Here is an 11,708-nt window from a genome sequence, read left to right as displayed (position 1 = left end):
GGACATGTTCCTGCATTTAGAGTGGATATCACCAGCACTGGCTGTGTGTGTTTGCAGCCCTTCAGGGAAGCAGAGATGACAGGCAGGTGATACTGATCTGTGATTCCTTTCCCCAGCCAGTCCATCTTGTACTCCTGAACAACTTCTCTGAGGGTTTATGGGTAAAGAAATGGAGAAAAGACCAGTTCAGTTCTCAATTCATATCTTAAGGGTCTAAAATATATTGATTTTTTTAATATAGATGGGGGTTTCACACTGGATATTTCCTATAAATACCAAATTACCCACCAAAGTTCAAAGATGCAGCAGTTTGGTGTTTTGACATCCTGAGTTTGGTAACAGATTTAATTTGTTTATCCACAACACCTTGGATAAAAGACAAAATTCAAATAATAATTCAAAGAATTCAAATAATAATTCAAAGAATTCAAAGTCAGTGAAACTAAAACTTAATTAATGAGGCAAGAGTCCTTGTTGAGAGCTAAAATTTGCTTTGTCTGTGGAAGGGACTCGTGTTTTCTGAGCTTGTCAGGAGCTGCAGGGCTGAGTGAAAGGAGATGACACCACCCCAGGCACTTCAATGTTGTCTTTCCAGGCTACTGAAGCTGAGAAAGATTAGACTGGTGCCAAAAATAAAGCACTGCATGGAGAGCCAAGGGGCATCACTTCATTTCCCAGCCCTGAGACAGCTTTGTCCAACTGTCTCAGGCAAATCACTGAATGTCTGTGTCTGATTTCCCCTCTGCAGGTATGCAGGAGTGCTTTTCCAACTTATTCTGGTGGTGCTGCTTTGATTTCTGGAGATCTTAACAGGACCAGGGTAAAGTATACAATAGAGAAAAGTTCTTTTAATTTATGTCATTAATTTTAATTAATTTTAATAATATTCCTCAGAACTTGTTGACAAGTTTGAGACTGAAAGGTGCAACTTGACTGAAATCAAGGGAGCTCTCCCAAGAACTGATTTATTCAGATTGTTTAAAAAATGAGATGCTTGAGGAGTGGTGACTGAGAGATTAGGGAATATTGTGCAAATCAGATCCGGGGGCTCCTGAAATGAAATTTCACCTGAGAGTGGAGGGGAGCCCTTCACCTCATTACCCGAGGGGTGAAAGCCTCAGCCTGGTTGGCATCCCCAGGAATTTGAGTTCAGAGGATTCCTGCCCTGAGGGTGGTGTACAATCGTGCTGTGGTGAAAAATTCAATACACAACATCTGCTGCCTTTTTCTGCCTTTTGCTTTATCTAAAGATTCCCAAATCTAAAAATGCCTCATTGGGAAGGGGAGCAGGAGAAATAACCAATATTTCCCACCATGCTGTTTCTGGTTCTGCCTCACCTTTTGCCATGCTGTGGTGTCTGTCCCTCCCTGTCTGTCCCCAAGCTCAGGAGTGTGCGCTGCAGGTGAAATTCCCTCTGAGAAAGCCCAGCAGAGCTCCCAGGGAGCTTTAACAAGGCTCAGGAGCCCAGGGGCTGCTGTGACAGCAATTTCTGAGCTGTGAACAGAGCTCTGTGCTGATTGCATTGATCTGAAAGCTGCCGCCAGCGCTGCTCCCATTGACATCCTCGTTGGCAGCGTGTCATGGAAGCTCCTTCCATGGCAAAAGTGGGTTTTGTCAGCAGCAGGATTGTCAGATGTGTGTGCACTGCCACCCAGGCTCTGCAGGTCACCACTGCCCCGTGTCCTGGGCATTCTGGGCTTCCCTTGAGCTGGTTTTACTCTAATCTGCGTGGAATCACACCAAATGTTTTCTGTCTTGGCTGGAAGAGCAGTCCCACCTTGTGGAGGAGGTTTTACAGTGACTTCTGTGAGCCAGGGAGAAGTTTGATGAGAGGATCCATCAATTAAATAAAATTAAGGAAAACAAAGTCACATAGGCTTGGGAAAGGGAAAAAATGGTAAATGAAACCCCTGGAAGGATTTCCTACCAAGGTCATTGAGACAGAAACCAAGAAAGAAAAAGGATAAACTTGAGGTGTTGGGGCTGGGTTGGACTCAATTGTCACAGACATATTTTATGAAAAATCCTTTCCTTAGGATTTTTCCTCCTGAGAAGCTGAGAGGCCTCAGGAACAAAATGTAAACATTGATTATCTGCTGCTGTGGAATGCAACAGGTGCATCTGGGATTGGTCTCATGTGGTTGTTTCTAATTAATGGCCAATCACAGTCAGCTGGCTCAGACTGTCTGAGAGTCACAATTCAATCCATTCCACAATTCACAATTCTTATCATTCCATTCTCTTCCTTTCAAGCCTTCTGATGAAATCCTTTCTTCTATTCTTTTAGTATAGTTTTAATATAATAAATATCATAAAATAATAAATCAGCCTTCTGAAACATGGAGTCAGGATTCCCATCTCATCCTGGGACCCCTGTGAACACCAGCACACTCAGTGATCTTTAAGGTCTCTTCTAACCTTGTGATTCTGTGAATAAATAAGAGAAACCTGCAATTGTCTATTCCAATCAGCACTTTGTCTTTCCTGACCAATAAGTGTAAACTTAGGAGTTTTGTAAGAATGTATAAAAAGCATGCGTGTTAGGATAAAAGCAGCTTTGAAGCCTTCTGGAAATGGATTGTTGTTTGTATTGTGCCCATCTCAGCTCTGACAGCACCAGCCCGTTCTGGCCATGCATTCCCCAGGCTCCCAACAAAGAAATGGGGACAGAACTTTGGGTTGGGCTCAGCTGCAGCTCCTGGGCTGGCACTGCCCACCCTGGCAAACCTGCCCCAAGCTGCCAGCAAAGGCAGGAAATTAAATGAAATTAAATCAATGAATTCCAAAGCCTTTTTGAACACCTTGTGGGGCTGGCACTCTCCCTCGCCTCCCTGCAATAAGGAAAGTCTTTAACTTTTTTAATTGCTTCCATTTTTTTTCTCCTTGATGGTGACATTTCTTCCCCAGGTGGCTCCAATGGTGGTTCATTTATCATTTTTTTTTCCCTTTCCCAAGCCCATGTGACTTTGTTTTCCTTAATTTTATTTAATTGATTATAACTAATTGACTCTTGCTTCAGGGAATTGAGGTTTCTGAGCCTGATCTTAATTTATTTTTGGTGAAGTCTTTTTCTTCCAGTCTGGGCCTGAGCTGCAAGGTTATAATTTTAATAAAAAAAGAGCTGAATGGAGAGATGCCTGAGCACAGGCTCAGTCTATGGCCTTGGAAAGCACTGGAAACTTACCTTGATATCCATGAACTCTTCTGCTGCTTTTAATTTCACCATGCCTTTTAGATTTTATCTACATAAACATTTCTTTTCTTTCCTCTCCTTTCTGGAGCGTGCATATGTTGTATTGAAATCTAGGAACAAGGCACAGTCACTTACTCCAGGGCTTCATCTCCACAGCACAACAGCAGTTTTGCTCTTTTAAAAGGGAAGAAAAACAGATTTCCTTGGCAGGGAAAATAATTTCAGTTCAATCTCCAGCATTTGGATAATTATATTTATTTTCTTATGTAAAATACTTGGAGATCCTTGAGAGAAAATATTGTTCATTTAAGAGATGCATATAAAAAATACTGAATTTTTTGCATTATGATGATAGAGCATGCCAGGAAGGTTTTGTGGTGACAGGGAATTTCTGGATGTGCTCTTCACGTTTGACCATCTCCCCACACAATCTCTGCCACATTTGCTGCTCTGGCTTATAGAGGTCTCCAAGTCATCCTTTGATTCTGAACAGATCTTGATGGAACTAAAAAAGCAAAGCTATTGATTATTTTTGCTTATTATTTTTATCTTGATGGAGCTGCCAGCAGAGCTATTTATTATTTTTGCCATTTTGTGGTTTGTGTGCATGAACCCAAAGGGGTGAGGGGCATTTCCCAGTGGCACAGCCCCATTTCCATTTCCTGAGCCTCCCTCTCTGCTGCTGGTGATCAGCACAGGATCCTCTGCAGGTTAACAACAAACTGCTACACATGAAAGCCAAGGGAATTTTTATTTTATTTTATTTTATTTTATTTTATTTTATTTTATTTTTAATTTTTATTTTGTTTATTTAAAATTTATTTTTAATTTTTATTTTATTTTATTTTATGTTTATTTTATTTAATTTTTTAAAATATTTTAATTTAAATTTTAATTTTTATTTTAATTTATTTTATTTATTTTATTTTATTTTATATATTTTATTTTATTTTTTTATTTTATTTTATTTTTATTTAAATTTTATTTATTTTATTTTATTTTTTAAATTTTATTTTATTTTATTTTTTAAATTTTATTTTATTTTATTTTATTTTATTTTATTTTATTTTTTATTTATTTTATTCCAGTCGTCGTGCTTTGCCCAAGAGCACCATCTTCTGGCTCTCCATGTCTGGGAGCTGAGCTGAATTCAGCTGCAAGGGAAGGTGCTGAGGGGAAGTTAAAGCTGCTGAAGCTGTGCATGGTGGGACATTTGCTGCCATTTCCTATTTAAAAACTCCAAAACTCTCTCTGAACCATCTTCACTTGCTTTTCCTCAGACTTCCTTGCAATTCTTGGCTGACTTTGGACACTTCTCTGCATGGTCCTGCTATTCCTGATGTCCTTGCAGTGAGCCCCCACTCCTGGGCTCTTGTGTTGCTCTGGCTTCATTTTATTCCTCAGAACTGATTTTCTGACCACTGAAATCAGGGGATCTCGATGAGAAACATCTCAAGAAGAAATTCTCTTAATTAAGAGCTCATTTTGATCCCTACAAAACCTTGCTGCTGTGTTAAACGTTGCTCAGCTCATATTCATGCCAGTGAAATCTTTATTCTTGCCAATGAAATCTTTATTTATTTGTGTTCCTGTTCCCAGCACAGACACTGCACCTTGTCCTAGCAAGGCTAAATAAGACTGAGCTTTCCAGGGTGTGTGTCTTAGGTGAAACTGGAGAATTTAGCATGGCCTTGAGGTGGTTTTTTTGGAAGACTGGGCAGTGTTACAAGCACATATCATCTCATGGGAAGAGATAAAATGGAGAATTCCTTTTGGGAACACTTGGAGACCTCCAGTGCTGCAGTTATCACTCCTTATCTCTCTGGCTGACACAGCTGCAGAGACAGAATCGCAAGATTTTATCACATGAATCTCATTAGAAAATACCTGCTGAAGTCTTTTCATAGAGGTTTTATCCAAAGCTTCCATCTCCCTCTTCCTAACAATGCATCCACCATATTTCTGAGTAAAGTCAATGAGAATGTAATGCATCCATCTTTTTTTCTCTCTCTTTTTTGTTTTTGTTTTTTTTTTTTTTTTTTAATAGCTTCCCTTGATAAACCAATATTTCACTACCATGAGCCTGGAAGAACAGTGCTCAAGCTGAACATGGAAAACATTGTTCAGCAGGACTCACTTTGGGTCTTACACGCTGTAAATGAGGTCATGCATTCAAAAGGGATCTAAGTGCTGAGGCTCCTGAGATAGGATTTGTATTGTGCTGCTGACAGGCAGCATTTATGCCTCTGTAAAAAAGTTCCTTGCAGATTAAAGTTACAGGAGCTGCTACAACCAGCTCCTGGGTGTATTTTTAAGCTGCATAATGTGCTGCTCGATGTCCTTTGATTATTGCAGGGGTTGGGATTGGGTTGGAAGGACATGTCCGTGTGGGGATGTGCTGCACGAGTTGCAAATCTATTATTTACAGCAGACACAGGGTTTTTCTTCATTGCTTTCTGAGCCAACCCAGCCTGGCCCCTGTGCTGCAGCTCAGTGTGACACCATCTGGCAGCTCTGTGCTGATCCCGGACCTGTGTGAATGCCACAAGTTTAAATTTGTGATGTTTGGGTTCATTTTAGCAAATATCCTCTTGAGACATTGAAGCTGCAGGATGAATTTTCCTGCAAAACCTCCTAATATGCCTCTGTTCACTCATCCCCTACTCAACATTAAGTGTAAGTGTGAAAAAAAGAAGATAATTCCAGCTGGCAACATTTGGGTCTGAAGGTTGAGCATCCAGCAGCAGGATCTGGGCTGAGATCATTGGAACAGCAGCACCTCAGTTTCATAATAGTGGAATAATATTTCAGTTTAAACAGACAGGAGTGACTTACTTAAATCCATATTTGGATCCTGAACATCCCAAAAGCCCTAGAGATATCTGGAAATAGATTTAGCCTACACCAGACCCCCGGAGTGTGTGAATATTGAGGTTATTTTAACCCCTTTTGTTTTGCCATCTTGAAACACATTTCCCTATTCTTTTTTCTTCAGGGTGCCCAGGATTTGGAGAGATATGGAGTTACTGGTAAAAGAGAGGTAAAACAAGGATTTTGTCTGGGTGTCACACAGCCTGGAGGCCTCAGGAAATGAAATTATGACAGGGAGAAGTTTGTCCTGGAGGCAGGGTGAAGGACCATGGGTGACCTCTGTCCTTACAGATCTGCTGCTTCTCTCCATATTATTTCCAATTCTATGGCAAAAGCACGAGTGTTCCTCATGATGAGAGTGTTTACAAGAGCAGCATTTGTGATGCTGTAAAACCTGAGATTATTTAGTCTTCTAATTTTAGAGCTGTTCCCTTCTCCCTTCCATGCAAACCTGGTGTTAGCAATTGCAAATTGGCTCCAGCTTCAACTCAGAGAATTTAAAACAGTATGAAACTGATTGTTTAAATAAGGAATTATTCTTTTCCTCTAGATTGCCTTTCATGCAGACATATTCTGCACTGTGGGCAGTAAGCACATCTCAGATTAAAGCTCCTCAAAAGGTCCCAGCTTCCAGCTGAAGGAAATTTGGGGAAACACAAAAGGGGTCTCATGAAGTAATGGTTTTGTCAGGGGAATTAATCCACAAACACCAGAGGTTTGTGTCCAAAAACGAGACAGAGGAGTCCTATTTACAGATCACAAACGGGACGGGGCTGCTGTGGAAAGCGCCTTGAGCTGTTTTATTTTTCAGCATCAGTCTCATTACATGGTTATGACAATGGGAAGATGCCAGCAGCTCACCTCCCAGGCAGCAGATCAAGAATTTAATGTTACAACTCACTTTATAAGTCTTGACCAATCACAAAAGCAAAAGCACATTGACAGTAGTTCTATCCAACCACCATAAGCACAGGTACCTTTGGTTAAACAATGCTTGCTTATTTCCAATACAATACCTGCTTGTGAGCCTTAAAACACAACGCACAGAGCTCTATTAATTATCTTCAAACTTCCTAATATCTTGCTAGATAAACTTTCTGTAGCTTAGAGAGTTATTCTAGACAAGCATTAATACACATACCATTGTTCTATTTGCCCTTGCCTTTCTACAGTTTAAATAATTTTTCTGCTGACCTAACTCATGGCTACTGCTTAGCTCCAATCACAGTTCTACTGTATCTGAGGCCTGCCTTTTGCAGCTTTCCCAAAACCCTCTAATTTCGTGGATTCCCACAATTCCCCCCGTGTTTATGGCCAGTTTCTGCAGAGTTCATTGTCAATTATTGCTTTGCTCTGGTACCATTCATTTCTTAGCAGTCTGCAGTGTTGGGAACATGCTAAAGCCATTCCTGACTTTCTGGTGAGGATGTTTCCATTGCTGATGCCTCAGTGGAGAACCTTTGGCTCTGCTTCTTGTCTTCACCACCCCCTGTGCCCCTCACTCCACTGTCACAGACATCTTTTCAAGAAAATCTTTTCCTTAGGATTTTTTTCCTCCTGAGAAGCTGAGAGGCCTCAGGAACAAATGTAAACAATGATTATCTGCTGCTGTGGAATGCAACAGGTGCATCTGTGATTGGTCTCATGTGGTTGTTTGTAATTAATGGCCAATCACAGTCAGCTGGTTCGGACAGAGTGTAGCAGATAGGGCCTGGCGTTCGGAAGATCTCGTGATGTTACGGGAAGACAGGGCCCCTGCCCCCTTAGATAAGAAAATTAACATAGGAATGTAGCCCCCTAAACCAGATTCCGGTAACTTTCCACTTGCCCAGGTAACTTTCCATCCCTACTAACCATAGATGGTAAGGACAGACCCTCACCTGACGTAGAAGCCCCTTAGACTATAAAACCCCACGGGAAGAGAGAATAAAGGCCTTTGATCCTCCACCATATTGGTGTCCACGTGTTTCTTAGGCCCGAGCGACCCCGGGGAAGAGGGTCACCGTGCTGTTTCCTGAAACCAGGCCGCCTGCCTTGTATCAGAAGGCAACAACAGAGAGTCTGGGACAGCTGCCTTTGTTATTCATTCCATTCTATTCTTAGCTTAGCCAGCCTTCTGAGATGAAACCTTTTCTTCTATTCTTGTAGTATAGTTTTAATGTAACATATATCATAAAGTTATAAATCAAGCCTTCTGTAACATGGAGTCAGATCCTCATCTCTTCCTTCAACATGAGACCCCTGTGAACACTGTCACACTCCGCAGCAAACCTGCCTGCCCACACTTTTCCCTTTTTCTCCCTTTCACCTCCCTGTCCCAGTGCTGTTCATTTTCCTGGAACAAACCCTGCAGAGGTAAAGCAGGCAGGAACAGCAGCTTTGGTTTGGGTAGGCCAGGGGAAAGCAGAGCTTTGCCATGGCTGTGGCACACTCCTGGCTTTGGCAGTGACTTCCTGAGGGATTTCATCCTGCAGGGACCCCAATTAGCAGCACTTCAGCCCAATTTAGCTCCAGGCTGCTAAATTCCTGTCATGTACCCTCTGAAAGGCCAGCCCCAGCCTGTCCTTGCTGGATTGGGCATGAATGGGCACAGGAAAGGTGAACTATTCTGTATTCTATTACTTATCCCCTTGGGCAGTGCAGTCTTCCCCTGTAAAGTTGAACTTTAAATATGATAGTTATTAAGGCTTGTCCAGGTTTGAGATTTAGCTCATATAAATTCTGACAGGAACAAATGGCTCTAAATTGTGACCAAATCTTTCTTCCTCCCCATTCTCTTGCCCTTCCAGGTCTGCTGCTCAAAGAGGAAACTGAATCAGAACAGCTCAGGAAGAAAAACATCTGCTTTAAAACAAAGTTATCCAGATCTTTTCCTAATAGAAGAAATTACTGCAATGTGCCAGGCTACAGCTGAAAGCAAGATGTTTGTGACAGATCCTTTTCTACCTGAAATTGGCTTTTAAAGCAGGCAGCAATGGAGGGGAGTGGAGCATGGCAAGCTGCATGCAGAGCTCAGGGGAGAGAGCACATGGTGGAATTCAGATTCCTGGGTCAGAGCTCCATCAGATGACGCAAGAAATGGTGATGGAAAAGCAGATAGACCAAGGCAGATCAGTGAAACGTGGTAGGAAGCAGCTGGGTCTGGGAATTAGGACACCAGGCACGAGGGAGTCTGGGAATTATTTCTGATTTGAAGGGCAGAGCATTTCCCCACTTGCTCTGCCCCACCTTTTTGTTTTGTTTTTTTTCCCCGTTCATGCCAAAGAGCAGCAACTGTGGGTACTGAAAATAGGATTAATGTAAGGTTTACTTGGCTCAGAGAACTGCAGAGGCAATTGAGAACCAGGGCAGGGCTGGCAGTGTGATATTTGGGGTAGGAGGGTGGCTGGGTAGAATTTTGGGATTTTAGAATGGGGATTCAAGAGGCAAGATGGAGGAAGTTGGGTGTGTCATGTCCTTCTTCTTCTTGTCCTCCATCTGCTGTGATGGTGAAACTTTGGGATTGGTTTAAGATAGAAGTTCACTGTCTAACATAGGTGATGGGTACTGGAAAATTATTGTAAATAAAGTACAGGCAGTTTTTAGTATAAAAAGCCAACACCACCCCAAGGGGGGTCAGTGTGCCACAACCCAGCCTGCTGGACAGAGCTCAGCAGGTCAGAGAAAGAATGGAATGGATAAGAGAAAATAAACAACCCTGAACACCAGAGCCAAGGAATCTGGACTTCTTCTCCAGTCATGGGGCTGGGAAAAAAGATTTTTTAATACCTCAGGAGCCATTTCAGCAACACAAAACCCGAGACCAGCCCGTCCTGTGCCAAGTGATAAAAGCTCCTGCACATGGCCACAATGCTGTCTTTGCCCTTATGATGCCTTTCACAGAGGATCTGGAGACATTTTCCAGGCGTTTGTTAATTAATCTCCATAACATCCCTGTGAATGAGGTGACTTATCTGCTGTTTCACAGACGTGTGAGCTGAGGTTAAGTGTCTTCCCCGAAGTTAAACAGTGAATTAGAGGGAAATGCTGAGTGAAATGAAGGGCCACAACTCTGTCTAACAGCTCTGCTCTCTCACCTGGCTGCCCAAGAAAGCTCCCTTCCCTCTACACCCTGTCCTGCTGGACAGGAAAGTGATGAAGTTCAAATATTTCTTGCAAAACATGAGCTCATTAGCAAGTGTTTTACCTGTAATTTCAACTCCTGACATGGATCCGTGGGTATTGTGGTAGATTGTGCTGTGTAAAACAGTGATTTCTTATTTAAGGCCAATTAAATCTTTCTCACGAGGGAGTAAAATTGAGTTTAAAGACACCAACTGCATGTGTATATTCTGACATGAAAGCATTAACACCTCAAACTGAAAATGTTTTTTGTTTTTTTTTTTGAAAGGCTTCCAGGTTTGCCAGCACAGGCTCTCTTGTTCCTGAGAGAAACTCATTTCCTACAAATGTTCAGTAGGATTCTTTTCATTCTACTTCCCCCCACCCCATCAGAAGAAGGAATTACTGATTTTCTTCATATTTCAGCAGACATTCTGGAAGTCTGAGAGCACATGGAAGGAAATAAGTATTCAATACCTGTATTGCCTGTCCAGATCAATAAATGCAACAGCAAGGGCAGCACTCCTGTAGAGAGCTGCAGTTATAGTTGCCACCTGCTTTTTGGCAAGTCCTCCATTTACTGGCATGGAGCCCACTCATCTTTGAAATGCTCCAGCTGCTGCTGCTCCATTCTATTTTAATAAGGAGTTTAAAAAGCTCCAGCTGTTGCTGGAGAAGCAGCTCGGAGGAGATGATCAGCCTGACAGGCACAGCGTGAGCGGGGGTGGCCTCACAAACGCCCCGTGGTGGCTCTGGTGATCAACGCTGGCGCCGGATTGGGCAGCTCTGATGGAAGCAATCTCCTGCCAGATGGTGGAAGAACGGAGAGGAGGGAAGGCAGAGGGATGCTCCACCTGCAAACCCACCCAGGACGGCACAGGGAGGGTGGGAGGCACACCCAGCTCCTCCATCCCATCTTTTGTCCATGGCAAACCCAGCACAGGTCACCGGTTCCTCTGCCGCCAGGGGAAAAAATCATCCATGGCCTCATTCCAACCCACAACAAATCACCTTTGTTCTTCCAATTAATTTCCCCTTCTGCTCAGTGTGTGGCACGTGTGTAATTAGCTCCAGAAAGGCAGAAATGTTATTTCAAAAAACTGTTTGAAACGTCCCAAAGAGGCATTGCAGCAGCAGGCTTTACCCAGTGTTCCTTTATCTCCATTCCCTCTCTAATTACCAACGAGGCTCCTTCTTTAATGCTGTTTTATGGAGCTCTTCTTCTCTTCCCTGTTGCTATTAGAAAGTTGCTGATGTGGAAAAAAAAAAGGAGGGAAAGTGTCATGAGAAGAGTCATGGCAGACTGAGCTCACTTTGAAATATCCCTGTTCAAAATTGAAGTGGAGGCTTGGGTTTTGGGGGTTTTTTTCTTTTTTTTTTTTTTTTTTTTTTTTTTTTGGGGGGGGGGTGTTTTGGGGTTTTTTTTGAGGGTTTTTTGGGTTGTTTTCTTTTGGGGGGTTTTTGTTTGTTTGGGTTTTTTGAGTTTTTTTGGGGTTTTTTTGGTTTGGTTTGGTTTTTTTGTGGGGGTTTTGGTTTGGTTGC

General features: G+C 42.4%; 1 long non-coding RNA gene across 1 annotated transcript; it reads left to right on the top strand.

The window, feature by feature from the left end:
• Positions 1 to 748: 748 nt before the first annotated feature.
• LOC135453023 (uncharacterized) lies at positions 749 to 9,070 on the top strand. Its single transcript, XR_010441752.1, has 3 exons — positions 749 to 820; positions 6,190 to 6,234; positions 8,855 to 9,070. It is a non-coding gene; the product is annotated as an uncharacterized LOC135453023 (long non-coding RNA).
• Positions 9,071 to 11,708: the final 2,638 nt, after the last annotated feature.

Source organism: Zonotrichia leucophrys, chromosome 11 (genome assembly GCF_028769735.1).
Source record: "Zonotrichia leucophrys gambelii isolate GWCS_2022_RI chromosome 11, RI_Zleu_2.0, whole genome shotgun sequence".
Taxonomy (NCBI): domain Eukaryota; kingdom Metazoa; phylum Chordata; class Aves; order Passeriformes; family Passerellidae; genus Zonotrichia; species Zonotrichia leucophrys.
The sequence above is the reverse complement of the archived record's forward strand: the minus strand, read 5'-3'. Positions and strand labels throughout refer to the sequence as shown.